Here is a 15,543-nt window from a genome sequence, read left to right as displayed (position 1 = left end):
GTTCACGCCTTCCCGGCACCCCCGAGCTTTCACGCTCTTGCCTTCCGGCATTACTAAGCTTTACACTCATGTCTCCTCGACACACTACACGTTAATGGAACATTGAATTCTTATACCATTTGTCAGTTGCCACAAATCGAATTCTTTTCGCGTTCCATTAACACGAGTGAAAACCAAACTAACCCAAAACGTTTGCATATTCATCGTGCATGAGCTACAAACTCTCGCCTTCGTGGCACTCATACAACTTACACCTCATGAGTGTAACCTCGTCAAACTCGACCTTGTTCGCTTTCTTGCGCGCATCACGCATTTATCATACGCAATCCATATGCACACACAACCATAGGCGTTCTCGAGTCTATACGTCATAACCGATCGTACTCGGCGCCATTCACATGTATACATCAACATGTATCACGCACCTCGCACATTCGTATATGCCAACGCATATCAATGCAACTCGCATTTGTTATCCAATACAACAAGCATTCTACACATGCGTGCTTTTGTCTTTGTTGTGCAGGTTAACGAGTCCCTTTTTGCTTACGGAGTTCAGGGACTTGTAGGGACTGGGCGTCGCCCGGACATTACTTATGCTTGATGACTTCATGTTTATAACTCCCCAACCAAGAAACTCCTCCTATTTGTGGACTTCGAGGACTTGTAGATATCTCTACTAGCAAGACTATTTTCTATGTCACCAAGCATAAGTAACACCCTCTGAGGGGGGCCCACGAGCCATGGTGGGACCCAACCGCGACATGCATCGCGTAGCCGAATGTTCAAGCTACGCCACGGTAGTCGGAAGCGGCCAATACCTCGTCGGGAAGCCACCTTCCCGGCCTTGCCTAGTTGCCTCCATAATGAGCCTTTATGCACTAGAATAGTGTTGATTGCATCCCACATTGGAAAACATGTAAAGGAGATGGGTTCCCTTACCTATAAAAGGGACCCCTCCTCCAACTTAAGCATCCATCCCATTACATCTCTTGTAATCCCTTTGGGCCGCAAAGCCCAATACACTAGTTAAAGCTTTCAAGTGGACGTAGTCACCCGCTAAGGCGGGAGACGAACCACTATACATCTCGTGTCGCATTCTCTCTCTCTCTCTCTCTCTCTCTCTCTCTCTCTCTCTCTCTCTCTCTCTCTCTCTCTCTCTCTCTCTCTCTCTCTCTCTCACACACACGTTAATTAGAGTCACTGATTATAAACATTAACACTTTTTTTTTGGTTCGGTGGAAGATGGTCACTTGAACCAAATTCTATATGATGACATTATTAATGAAGGAGATATTGACCAGAGAGTAATAGAAAATGTGGCCCATCTTGCAAGAAGATGTTTGAGGGTAAAAGGGGAGGAAAGGCCTACCATGAGAGAAGTAGCCATGAAGCTAGAAAGAATGATTATGACAAAGCATCCAGGGGGTTCTACAGCTCATTACTTCCCAGAAGAGACTACGCACTTGCTCGGATCACCTAATACTTCCAAGAATTATGTTGTGAATGTTGATGGTGATGGTGGTCCTGGTACAACCAGTGGGTGTGACAGCATGCAAATCGAAATGTTAATGTCATATGCTGATGGGCGATAGAGTTAGTAGACTTTTTAATAGTAATGCAGTGTTTGAAATGTAAACCTATATCAGTTTGTGTGGTGTTTAATTATATTGTATGTAACTTTTCTGTGTGCGTGTACAAATACAAGTTTAACCTGGTCTTCTCCATGAGTTAAGGTTTTTTAAGGCATGCACTCTCCAAAATAAACCCAACACCCAGATCCATATTCCACATAAGTGCAGATATTGAACAGATTACCATCCCATTATAATCAAGTGGAATAAGTAGACATCAATACAAGCAAAGAATTGATGGAACTATTTGTACAGATTACTTTGTTGTGCCCCAGTGAGTTATATGACTATTTCTTCATAATGCGAAAGCAAGAAGGCATAACTGTATTGATTCCGTGAAGTAAATTATAATTAGATTTCAAAAAGTTCCAAAATTAAAGGTATAGACTTTCATAACAAGGAGAAATTCCAATCAAGTTTATAATTCTACTGATAGTGAAGGACTTACAGATACCAGGTAGTTGCCAGTTGAACTGGGAACACATAATGGAAGCAAAAGACACAAGTAAAGTTGTAGCTTTTGTATTCAAAAATCATAAGTGCCAGCTTTTTGTGCCTGCAAATTTCAAAAGATAGTCGTTGTTAAGAGAATCAACAATAGTTTAAAAACTCCAAAAGATAAGTGGAGCACATTTGGAATGGATCAAATGATACTGCAAAGTGCAAATAGAATAACCAAAGAAGCTACTCGAATAATGCTCTTTTAACACCTATTAAAAAGTAATGAAGAATTCAATTTCATGAAATTGAAATGGAGAAACAAGTGACCACCTTCGGATTCAACTGAATTTAAACTGTAAGCATTGAATCAATGTTTACCGACTCTGCAATATAATTTTGGTCGTGTCCAGGAATTTTTCCATTGTAAGCAGAAATGAAGTAGAATAATATACAGAGAAGGGAAAACCAAAGTGGTAATACAGAGTATGAGTAGACAAGTCGAACCTGTTTCTGAAGAGATTGGCGGCTGCCGGAGATAAAGACTGGAGAAGAATGTGGAGGGTTTAATCGTGTTGGTTGACCGTTGATGCACTCTCGCTTTTTTTGGGAAAAGAAAAGATATTTTCCATTCCCAAAGGATTAATCACAACTCCTGTCGCCCCGGCCCGGTATTGATGACATCGTTCTGTTCTCCGTTCATCCCTCATAGGCTCATACAATCAATCACTAATCACTTTAATGCCTTTATTAATTACAAGCCCACGCTACAAGGCTCGGCAGTATTGATGACATCGGTGATAAAAATTTGTTAAATGACAAATGCCATTTTTAGTTATTTTATTATTTTCTAGGTCACTAAATATTTTTTTTTATAAAACCACTAAAATATTAAAAACAGCAATATTTATAAAAATGTCATTGCGTTCAAATAGTTGTTGACATGAATTGAAAACACTATTGGCGACGAATAGAAAAACTATTATAGACAAACAAAAAAGAACCACTGAGAAATTGAAAATTTATTGTCATTTTTCAAAAAAGTCACTGTCATATTCTTAGAAAAGTCACTGTCATCTTTCAAAATGGTACTGTCCTAAACTTTAAAAAAATATTGCTGGAGGACTTAAATGCTATTGTTGTATTCATTGAATAATGAATATTGAGTAGTCTTTTCCCTTCTGTTCTTTAGTGAAAGAGAGTTATATGTATGTAATTGGATTTTCAGTTTGTGGTCATCCTAAATCTAATGTGAGCTGCAATTCAATATTTTCAATTAATATGATCATCCTAACCCAGTCACTGACTCCCCTATAGCCCAAAATATTATTCTTGAGGAACCAGCAGATTGAAGTGTAAAGCTCTGAACGGTAGCATTGCATGCATACCATATAGTATCCATTATCACCAAATAATTAACATTAATAAATCACTTGCTATTTGTAGTAATTTAGTGATGATTAACACTTTCTTTTTTGGCAACATTATGATTAATACTTGGATTTTGGAACTTGGGTAGCAGCTAAGAAGAACATGAACCCTATAAAAAGCTTGGACTTTAATTAGAAGAAGCTGTCTGACCATGAGCTTCAGCGAAAATGGCCTACAGTTAGTTTCTTTGAGCCAACTTTGACTGTCCAAATATTACTCTTGGGTGGCCGTAGAAAGCATTACTTTACTCTTGGGTTTATGTTGTAGGGGTGAAATTCAGTTCTTGGTCTGTTTGTTAGTTGCATATATAGTCCATGGGTTCGGCCAGCCCTGTTACATTTGGGATTTGTATTATCAAATAAATGACAACTCTGATATTTAGAATTTGCCTCAGCTCTAATCGATCGAACTTGGGATATCTAAATTGGAAGAGAAAGCACCAAGAACTTCACCCTTATATTCTTGAAAAACACCATCGTTGAGGTAATAACAATAATCAAAGTTATTGAATTGTTTGAGTTCACGACTGAAAGTATGTATGGTTATTAGGTGATTCATCTCTTGTTCTCACATTCCTTTATTCTCTTTGTATGATACCTTGACAGCTTAGAGTGGAATGGGATAATTGTATGAGATTTCTCAATTGCATTTTCTTAGAGCCTAGAGTAATTAACCAAGTTGTTGATGCTTTAGCTAATTTAATGCTTCATTTTGTACTTTCTGCAAATTTTAATCATAGCTAGAAGTTGTTATACTTACACATGATGTCAAACAACATACTAATAAAAAGGAGTTAGACTTCCATCAAGAACATGCATTTCTATGGAATAATGACTCTACATTGTTTATCATTCTAGCGATAGTTATCGAATGACATACAGATATATCAAGTAGCAGCAGTCATTTGAACTAGTAACACGTTCCTAGTTGCTTGACAAGAAGATCACAACCTGTCAGCCAAGCCCGGCCCAACCCCACCATGACCACCACCAACGAACTACCCACTTAATGTAGAGATCTACATAAATCTTAATGTTGCAGCTTGTTTAGTTTTTCTGCATTATGTGTTCCTCTGTTTTATTATATTATTCTTAAAAATAAATAAAAGGAAGAGACAATAAATTAAGAAATTAGAAATAAAAAATAATATAAATTGGCAAAATTGGCAATTTGCCAATTTGGAGCGGAGAATTCACGGATCTGCATGCCACACATATCCTGGTCTTGGTTAGCATGGTGAAGAATAAGATATGTCAGGGTTGGATGTCATAAGGTATTTCATAAGCACATAAAATAAATATGAAATGGTTTTTCTAACAACGTGCTTCACGCGTACGTGGTGGCCGGTAACTATTTACAGGACAACCAAGTAGGGACACACGAACATGCATGTTCGTCTGGTGGAGATGCTTGCAATTAATTCATGGAAATAATTAGAGGAACGACCTCAACGAGGACTTGAACTACTTCCAGTTTAGCACGTACACCTGAATTTCTAAGCGGGAACGGAACACCATATTTGCGGCAACCAAAATTAATGCAGCACAATTATCTAACTTACACTCAAGACTGTCCTACTATAGATAGCAGAAATTAAATCCATGACTAATTGATTGAAGGTACATCACGCGGCTTGATTATTGAATCGACGACCAGAGACAATATGACAGAGGAAGATCGTCAATGAATGACAATCACCACCCCACATGACTATACATTTCCATGTCTGTTTGTGTTTTATTAATTTTTAGGAAATAACCTGGGACGACCCAGTCTGGAATAGAAAGCTAGCTAGAGTATTCGTTTCTATGGTTTATATTGATAAAGTAATTTGTGTTTTATTAATTTTTAGGAAATAACCTGAGACGACCTAGTCTGGAATAGAAAGCTAGTTAGAGCATTCGTTTTTATGGTTTATACTTTATAATGATAAAGTAATCTGAGGTTTATATTCAAAACTAATTGGTAATGGATAGAGTGACCCAAACTCTTATAAACTCATAGACAAAGTCCCATATTTCCATGATAAAGTAATATGGAGTTTACATCCAAAACCAATTGTCAAATAACGACCTCAACGAGGACTTGAACTAGTTCCAGTTTAGCAAGTACACCTGAATTTCTAAGCGGGAACGGAACACCATATTTGCGGTAACCAAAATTAATGCAGCACAATTAAGTTATCTAACTTTCACTCAAGAATGACTTAAAGGACATATGCCCTGTCCTACTATAGAAATTTTTTTTATAATGAGAGAAATGAACCAATCTATTAATATCCAAATAACCAGGCAACCTGACAGACTGCACAACATCGAGGCCAGAGTTACTGGACCGTCACCAAGAGTGACTTACATGAGCTGAAAAGACCCAACCCCTAACCAAATTTAACCCTTAACCATACCTAAGTAAAGCGGTACAACCTCGCCATCAATAAACGATGAACTGTTTTCACCCGTTAGGACACCGTGTCCAAAACAGCCAGACCACGTGTAGGGGTGATTCACTGTCCCATTGATAACCAGAAAGCACCGCCACGACCTAAAGAAACATCCAAACCCTCGCTCACAAGAGGAGGGACTTATTCTCATCAAAACAACCACCGAAAACAACTAACAACCAACAACCACCGAAAACAAACATCAAAAGAACTACCAGCGTGATACAAAACCAATATCATAGCGGCCCAAGAACTAGGCCCAACCCAAAGACCACCATCCCAGCGAGGCCAAGCACAACAAGCAGATCCACCGGCCGCCAGCAATCCCCAACTCCACCATGCCGATGTCACGCATCAAGACAGCGTCCCGCCGAACCCCTTCGCCGCAGCCCCACCCTGACAACGCCACAAAACAACCCCCAGTACCAGGTAGACAACCCCCCACAGATCCAAAAGCGAGATCGGGACAGTCCCTTCCGGGATCGGCACGGCTGCAGTAGATTCGGACAGCCACAACCCAACACGCAGGGACAATGGCGAAAGAAACCACCGCTGGAGCCACCAAATCCATCGCTGCACCACCGCTGCCAACACCCACGAACCAGAATAGCAAATCGAGATTGATCCGACCAAACCAGAGCCGACAACCCATCCACCAACCCAGAGCCACGCCGCTGCCATGGACCCCCATCTTAACTCAGAAACAACCTCCCCTCCCGAGCCGGAATGCAGTGGCGGAAGAGCCACCGGCGTTCGGCCGGGAGAGAAAAACTCCTCCGGTTTTTTTCTTTTTTCCTCTCGCGCGTGGGGCGCGTTCTAAGCGAGTCTTCCTCATAGACAGCAGAAATTAAATCCATGACTAATTGATTGAAGGTACATCACGCGGTGTGATTATTGAATCGACGACTAAAGAGACACTATGACAGAGGAAGATAGACAATGAATGACAATCACCACCCCACATGACTATACATTTCCATGTCTGTTTGTGTTTTATTAATTTTTAGGAAATAACCTGGGACGACCCAGTTTGGAATAGAAAGCTAGCTAGAGCATTCATTTCTATGGTTTATATTGATAAAGTAATTTGTGTTTTATTAATTTTTAATAATCTGAGGTTCACATTCAAAATCAATTGGTAATGGATGGAGTGACCCAAATCCTTATAAACACATAGGCAATGTCCCATTTTTCCATGATAAAGTAATCTGGGGTTCACATCTAAAACCAATTGGCAATTAATTGAGTGACTCAAACTCTTATAAACCCATATGCAATGTCCCATTTTTTCCATGTGAGATATATATATTCTCAATATAAATTCCATTATTCCACACTTGCTGCCAGAAGTTAATGCATGGCTAATGGTCCCAACATGGTGATACTTGATAGTCAATGAATGACAACCACCATCCCGCATGACTATACATTTCCATGTTTGTTTGTGTTTTATTAATTGGGGTAATTCCCTTTTGCCCAAAAATCCTATGTATTGTTCCCAAATGCTCCAACCTTTTCGTATTTTACTATTTGCTTGGAAAAAGACCAAAAGGGGTTGTTCCTATGTGTTATCCTGAGTTTTAGAGATTTTGTTCAACTTTGAAACTTTTATTTTAAAGCAAGTTTGAAAACAAGACTAGCCTTCAACATACCCAAGTTTTTCTCCTAACGGCCTCCTGCCTAACGGATACTTTAACAGGTGGAATCACTGCTGCTTGTCTTAATCTTGGTTTTAAAACTGAGTTTTTCTGGTGAAAAAGACCTTTCAAACTTTAGATGCACATATGAAGTAGATGGTGTTGGACGGAAAACACGGTTAAGAGATAATAACAGATATAATGCAAACTAGATAGTGATAGATATTAGTTCTGCTACATTTGACAAACATGGGTGGGTATTCCCTTTTATTATTCAACAGAAATACATGCTAGAAATTCAGAGCTTCATTCTAGGATAAACAGCACAAGGCTGTTTAGTTATCCATAGGAATGAAAAACAGGTACTTACTTGTAATGAAAGCACACTACTGCATACTGAATAGGTAGGAAAAGCACACTGCTTACTATGGCTTTCTTACTTCTTGAGAGAAGACTCTTCTACTCAATTTTCTGATCTAAACTTCGAATGCCCTCTAAGAGAAGCTGAAGCTCCTTATATAGGGAGCGGAACTCAAACTAGAATTCAAAATACAAAAATGTACAGGACAACTCCGTGACTTCTGCTTTTCGTAGTGCTCCTGCTGGTGGAGGTCGGTCAGGGAAAAGCAAAAGGAAAAAGTGAAATGTTTTTCACTTAACCTTTTCTTTTTGAAAAGGAAAAAGCAAAAGTAGCTTTAGAAAAGTCTAAAGTTCTACAGTTGCTATTTTGGTGCTGATTCTTCACCTGTAGCTTCACATGTTCTCGTCCGTTTCAGAATGGTGGCCAAAGACAAAGGAGTTGTTGTCTGTCTGGGCCATGCGAGTTGTTGTTACATTATCCTCGACGTCTGTATCAACATACATCTTGTAGTGGTTGTCATTTTCAAGCTTTTCCACCCAACGCATGCATGCCATTGTCGAGTCTATCTCTTTTCTGGTTAGAGATAGGAATATATCGCTGCTGACTACGTCAGGATGATCGTAAGCAGTGATAATTGTCTTTTCTCCTGCTGCCAGGAATGTGTTGTTGATGTCTTCAGAGATGATCTTTTTGATGTAGTCAAGAGCCATGGCCTTCATCCAGGGAATGCTAGAATTCGGTTGGCCGTTGTATGCTACACAGGCTGGTTGAAGATATCTTCTTTGAATAATTCTCACATAATGATACGGAGGAATATATTCAACTTCACCATCTGTCTTCTGGATCCATTCAGGAGGTGTGGATCTGAACTTCAGACGAAGCATACAGTTGTCTTTTCTGATGTTCTTGACCGTGTTGACAATAATAGGCGGCAAGCCTCTTAGATCATCATTAGTTTTAGTCCATAAATTATGGACAAAACCATTTTCAACAAGCCATAGCTTGTGTTCTTGAGGATGTTCACTCTGAACATTTACCAGGTATCTTCCAACATATGGTCCTGAGACAATAAAGAGGGTTGGAGGAACTAGGTTTTCAGGATTGTGCCTTCCTATCAGATTATGGAATTCATACCAATCTGATTCATTGAGTGCTATGATAGGGACCCTAGCACTTTCTGGACTTTCAAGGAAGGATAGTTTTTCTTTCCTTACAGCACTCTGCTGTGTATGAAGCTCTTCACCTTGTGGTCTACCATTCTCGTAGAGTTCTTCAGCTAATGCAAACAGAGCTGGGAACATTAATCCACTGCTTCTTTCTTGAAAGGCAAATAAGAGATTGTCCAGGATTGCCTTCTGGTGATACGCTAGTCTCCTGCCAGTTCTGAACACAGGAGTATCAAAAGTTCTTAATTCGTAATTAAAAACATTTATAACTCCACTAGGAGTTGGTCTGCTTTTTGGCAAAGCAGCAGCCGTCAACGGTCTTGATGTGCCTTTACCGTCTGCCGTTTGAGACGGGCTAGCCAATCCTTTACCCTGGGATTGATCAGTTGAGGCCAAGCCTTTTGAGCTTAGCAGAAACCTTTTAAGGATTTTCTCCTTGGTTTCTTTTGGATCTTCTTCAGATTCCTGTTCTTTCCCAGTTCTTCTGCTTCTGGGATTACGACCTTCGTCGTCTTCTCTTTGGCTGAACATTGCCAGTTCTCTGGTCAATGCGTCTGGAAGATAGTTCTTGTTTCCTGCAATTAATTCAACAGTATAATCATATTGGTTAAGAAACAATTGCCAGTTGGCTAATCTTCCTCTATCAGCAGCTTTGTCAAGTTTAAAATTTTTAAAATTCTTTACTCTAGCACAATCGGTGCGGACAGTAAAGGTTTTTCCCAGATAAGCTGGAGAATTTAAAATTGTTTTCTTGACAGCTAAAATTTCTTTTTCCCCTGTGGGATAATTCAGTTCTGCAGGGCTGAACTTGCCACTACAAATTTGCAGATCTTTTCAATGTTAGTTCCAGGCGCTCTCGCCAGAACAACACCGGACCAGTAATTATCACTCGCATCTGTCTGGAGGATAATTTCATCATTCTCTTCTGGTTGTTGAAGAGGAGGGAGGTTCTTGCAGAGGTTTTTTATCTGCTTCACGATCTTTTCATCGTCTTCTGTGAAGTTCCATTTCCTTTTGGAACTTGTCTTGGGAGATAACATTGCTGTTAACCCTGAGATTCTAGGGATGAAATCTCTCCCATAATTTATGACACCAAGGAATCTCTCTAGACTCTTAGCATCAGGGATTTTGTCTGGGAACTTCCAGATCTTTTCAAGGATGTGAGGTTGGAGCTTTATGACTCCATTCTTGATGTTTATTCCTAGGAAATCAACTTCATCGAGGATAAAGAAGATTTTCTTCTCACCTAGGATAATTCCATGCTGGACTATCAGCTTTGTTACCTCGTGGAGGTGCTTCATGTGTTCTTCTCTGTTTTTGGAGAAGACCAGGATGTCATCTATGTAGACGACGCAGAACTCCGCTACATGCTTGAAGATGTTGTCCATCTTTCTTTGAAAGATTGAGGGAGCTTGCTTGAGACCAAAAGGCATTACTAGCCACTCGTAATGACCTTGTGGTGTTCCAAATGCAGTGAGAGGTACACTCTCAGGATGCATCTTGACCTGCCAGAAACCCGACTTTGCATCGAATTTCGAAAAGACTTTAGCTCCTCTGAGCTGGTTGATCAGGACTCTGACTTGAGCGATCTGATATCCGTCTTTGACAGTCTTCTTATTGACATCTCTATAGTCAATAACCATTCTAGCTTTTCCTCTTAGCTTCTCTGCATGATTTCTCACGTAGAATGCTGGAGCATGATGAGGGCTAGTGGAAGGTTGAATTAATCTCTTCTTCAGGAGATCTTCAATGTCACTTCTGAATTCTTTCTTATCTTCTTCTTTGTACTGAGGAATGGCTTTGACATGGCAGATAGCATTCATGTCATGCAATCTCAATTCACAGACCACTGGGTCTTTTTCCCAAAACTTCTGAGGATTTGTATCCACATTCTGCTCGAGTAGTTTCTTGATTTTGTCAAGAGTGGGAGTTTGTTGAGACTCAAGCTTGTTCTGAAAGTGCTTGAGGTTGTGCTCATGGATGAAACTAGCTTCTTCATCTTCACTAGCTTCTTCTTCTTCTTCTGAAGATTCTTCAACAAGCAGTTCTTCTTGTTGTTTGATTTGGAGTATGGGTTGAATTTTGGGTTTATAGGGGGTAAGATCACCACTATTCTGTTGCGATCTCTGATACTGAGTAGTAAAACCGGGACCGGCCACACTGAATGCCTGTGTGAGGCGGTCAGCCCAGAACACCCGTTCTCCTTTTCTGAAGCCTATCGCTTCTTCATCCTGAATGAATCTTTGTTGGAGAATAAAATCATTGCCCAACAAGAAATCAGATCCTTGGCCTTCAGATTGCCAAACATTCTGGATGATAAATGTTCCTCCACCAATGGTGATATGAACATTTTTTGCTACTTTCTTCATGGTGAGATGGCTTCCATCGAATGTAACACCAGTAGCTGACTTTTTCTTGTCTTCGTTCCAGAGTTCTTCTGGAATTGCAAATCTCTTTGCAACAGTAAAACCTGATCCATTATCTACAAAAGCATGTAGATGATATTTCCTGTGATCAGGGAACTTGAGTCCGACCTCTATGTAGTTGCTGTATCTACTTGTAGAGACGACTTTCGATTGGTGAAGCTCATTTTCTTGAGCTTGTTCCGTTGGAATGAATGGTTTACATTCTTCTGGAACATTTTCCTGAGTGGGTGATTTGTCATCATCATCCCAATCTGTAGGAGTTATCTCTTTGCTGTCTGGATTACTGAACCAGGGGGAGGATCATATCTGACTTTGTAGTCAAACTTGCCGGAAGGTTGGCCAAGTAGATCCCATGTACCAGTATCCGCAGCTATCTCTTGTCTTTCTAAGAGATGAACATTTTCTGGTATTTCAACCAGTTCAATATCTTCATCGATTGTTTCTTCACCGATGATTTCTTCCTTTATTTCTGAGGAAGATGGTTGTTTCATAGTCGTTTCTTGGACTACAGTTGCTGCAACATTCTTTGCTTGTTCCATGGTTTCCTGGAACAGAGTTTCAACTTCTTTCGCTTTTTTCTCAGCAAAATACTCTGCATATTCTTGCTCAATCCATTGGCTGACAAGACCATTCTTGGTTTTTCTTCTTGCTTCAGCTATGAAGCATTCTTTGTGATAAGTCTTCTTAGACTCTTCACAGAACATAGGGAGACCATTCTTCTCGTGACATAAGCAGTAGTCACAGACGAATGAACCAGGGTTGACCTGATAAGAAGACATGAAGGATTCTGTCTTGCTTTCTTCCCAGTTTTTGACTTTCAACACGTTCATTTGTCTGGATTCGAAGTACTCTACTTCAGAATCTATCTCAGACTCTTCTGATGAACTTTCTTCTTCTTCAGACCAGGCAGAATAGACTGACCTGTCGTCATCTCCATCATCAGAATAGGCTATTTCGTAGCCTTTCATGTTTGCTACCTCTACTATTTGCTCATATTCTTCAAAGAGAGCTTTAGTAGATCTGTTACCCTTTTCCGGGCATTCATTGGCATAGTGCCCTTCAGCTTTACACAACCAACATCTGCAAGCTTTCTTGCTAGGTTGTTTATGCTGCTGAGTATTCTTCTTTTTCTTGAAGAATTTCTTTTTTGGATCTTCATCCTGTTGCTTCTTGTAATTGGAGCTTTTCTTGAATCTCCAATTCTTCTTCTGATTACTCCTTTTGAATTTTTTCGAGTAATATTTTTCTTTTTTCTTCTTTCTGTGGAATTTGGATTCATGACATCCCCAGTTTGTGGGCATATCCAGTATTCCGTAACAGAAATTTTCAACTCCTTTGAGTTGCTTCTTGGCCATCTTAGCTCTAAGATTGGCTTTGCATTGCTCCTTCAGTAGTTGCCGGATTCTGTCGGCAATTCCTCCAACTGAAAATCTTTCAATTGGTTTTTCGGCTATGCTTTCTCTCACAGCTGTTCTCCATGGTTCAGGGAGCTTTCTGTGCAACAGATTAACTAGATCAGTATTCTCTAGTTCACCAATTGTACAGTAATATTCCTGAAATTCATTCAGGTATTCTTCGAAATATCTCATGTCACAGATCTTGAGAGCATAGATATTCGACTTTGCCGTTTCTTTGGCTTTCTCACTCAGATTTGAGAGATCTCCACAGAATTGATCGTACAGGGGTACTGCAAAATCATACGGAGACTTTGAATTTTTTATCTCTTCAAGCCAGTCTCTTCCTCTGGTAGTTTCCTTGAAAGATAGGTAGTACTTTTTTGCTACTCCGGTGAGAGTAGTTTCATAGTACACCTGCAAATCTGGTGCTTCAAATTTTCCAAGGGTCAGTGCAGAAGCCATCATCAGGCTATCTACCCATTGGTCAATGGTTTTTCTTTTGTCTAGACTCTTGTCTAGATTCAACCAGATGCCATAGTTCGTGATCGGAACTCTTGGCAGATTGTCCTCGGGGACGAATCTTTGAGAATTTCTTTCTCCTTTTTTACCCGTGGGGGCTTTCTGAACTGGGAGTTTTATTTCCCTTGTTTCTTTTTTTATGAAAGTTCTGGAGCTTCCTCCTTCTTCCATTTCAACATCTTGGTAAGGAAAGACTTTTCTTGTCTTTCTGCATTTGAATTCTTTCATTTCCTCGATTAGTTTTTCTAATCGTTCAGGACTTTCACAATTCTCAGCTTCTTTGTAAAGATCATAGAGCTTCTCAGCTCTGAGCATATGGACTGGTCTGCATAGATCAGCTTCCAGATCTTCTTCTGATATTGGTTCTTCAATAGTGGGTTTTGTACCACTGACACCGGCTTCTCTGGTGCTGTAGCTTCTTCTCAGAAAATTGCTGTTTATCCTGATGTTTTCAGGACAGACATCACTTTTTCTGTGATCTTCAAAGTTGAGGCTGATTTCTCCAGTGCGTCTACTCTCGTAGATCTTTGCTTTTGCTCTTTCCGGCAGCTTTTTTGGACCGGACAGTTTCCATTCAAGAGGAAAAGTTACTTCATTCCAAGCAACCTTATGAATCTGCTGTGAATGGTTTTTCTGGCTGGTGAGGAATCCAGTAGTGAGACCAGGGATGTTGGAGATCCTTGTCTTTGGTTCCACTGTGGTGCTCATCAGTTTATAGTACACTCTGTATACTATTGCCAATTCTTGCATTTCTTCTTTCATTGAGATCCCGTCTGTCTTGACTCTCAGTCTGAGGCAGTGGGCTGCATCCTTCAAGCTGGTTGAAAAGTTGGGGAAGCAGTTGAAATATGCTACTTGGTTGCATAGTGATGCTTCTAGAGTTCCCAACAGACTAGCTTGGAAGTCTGTCAATCTGTTGTCTTGCAGGACACATAGGACTGAACAGTTGATGCCTTCTCTTGCCAATAGTTTTATGCCGACTTGGACTGCTCCAATGTGCATAAATTGGTATTGCTTTGCTTGTGCTCTGGCAACTTCAGCAGGGGTGATCATCAAGAGATCTGTTTCTCCTGTTGTTGAGGGGGTTGTGAATTCAAGTATTTTGAAATGATGGCTGTCCATCAGGTCAAATGTTCCCCGTCGGTAGATCTGTTTGAAATCTAGCTTTGGAATTGAGGAGTTTTTTACCTCATGCTCGATTTCATTGTATTCAAATTCTTCAGAATTTAAGAGTTGAACTCCTTTCTTTTTTCCAAAGATGCTTAACATCTTCATTTCTCTTTTTTCTGTATTCTCCGGATTTTCATACCGGATACTAGTCTGACTAGTAGATGGTTCCAGAAAAATCATGTTAGGAACACGATTTGAGTCTGGTTTCTCTAATGGTTTGAATCCATTAGTCTTCTTTTTTACTGTAGGCAATTTCTTGTCCTTCAGTATAGTTTCCAGCGTTTTTTGCTGTTCTTTGATTTTTCTACTGACACTTGTCAGTCTTTCTTCTTCCGTTTTTGGAAGATCTTTGATATAATCCAGTTTGTTTTCCAATCTTTCTAATTGGTGGATTATAGCAGGTATTGTTTCTAGTGTCGACTGACATCTAGATATTTCTAGTAACATCTTCTGATATTTCTCATCAGAAGCTTTTAGTAGAGAATTTATTTTCTCTAGTAACAATTCGGACATTGTCCCCATTAAGGAGGGGTTCTCCTTTGAGCCTTTTACAAGCTCTGATACCAGTTGGGTGCGGATCTAACCAATGCTCAAGTAATCAAGAGGTTTTTGTTCCTCTTTCCGAACATATAAGAGATTTTCTATCTCTTCTTCTATTTTATAAATTCTATTTTGAAGTCTATAAATGATATCCCAATAGTTGGGGGATTCTCTATTAAGATTATCTCTATAAGCCTTCAATTTTCTCAATTTTTCTTTTTCTGTTTGCAGTTCTTTTTCAGTATGTTTGCAGATAGCTACTAATTCGAGTCTGTCAACGATCGAAATTATGAATAGTAAATCGTACTGTTTATCTTTTGAATGGAAGATGAAAACTAACAGACTTCTGTTTAAATAATTTTGAGAATGGGCCCACCACGTTTC

At 39.7% G+C, this 15,543-nt stretch overlaps 1 long non-coding RNA gene across 1 annotated transcript; it reads right to left on the bottom strand.

The window, feature by feature from the left end:
• Positions 1-1,239: 1,239 nt before the first annotated feature.
• On the bottom strand, positions 1,240-2,763 carry LOC121049535. Its single transcript, XR_005800664.1, has 3 exons — positions 2,580-2,763; positions 2,083-2,190; positions 1,240-1,527 (listed from the first exon to the last, which is right to left on the bottom strand). It is a non-coding gene; the product is annotated as an uncharacterized LOC121049535 (long non-coding RNA).
• Between the last annotated feature and the right edge of the window lie 12,780 nt (positions 2,764-15,543).

Source organism: Rosa chinensis, chromosome 5 (assembly GCF_002994745.2).
Source record: "Rosa chinensis cultivar Old Blush chromosome 5, RchiOBHm-V2, whole genome shotgun sequence".
NCBI classification, from domain to species: Eukaryota; Viridiplantae; Streptophyta; class Magnoliopsida; order Rosales; family Rosaceae; genus Rosa; species Rosa chinensis.
This window is presented reverse-complemented; position numbering and strand designations above follow the sequence as displayed.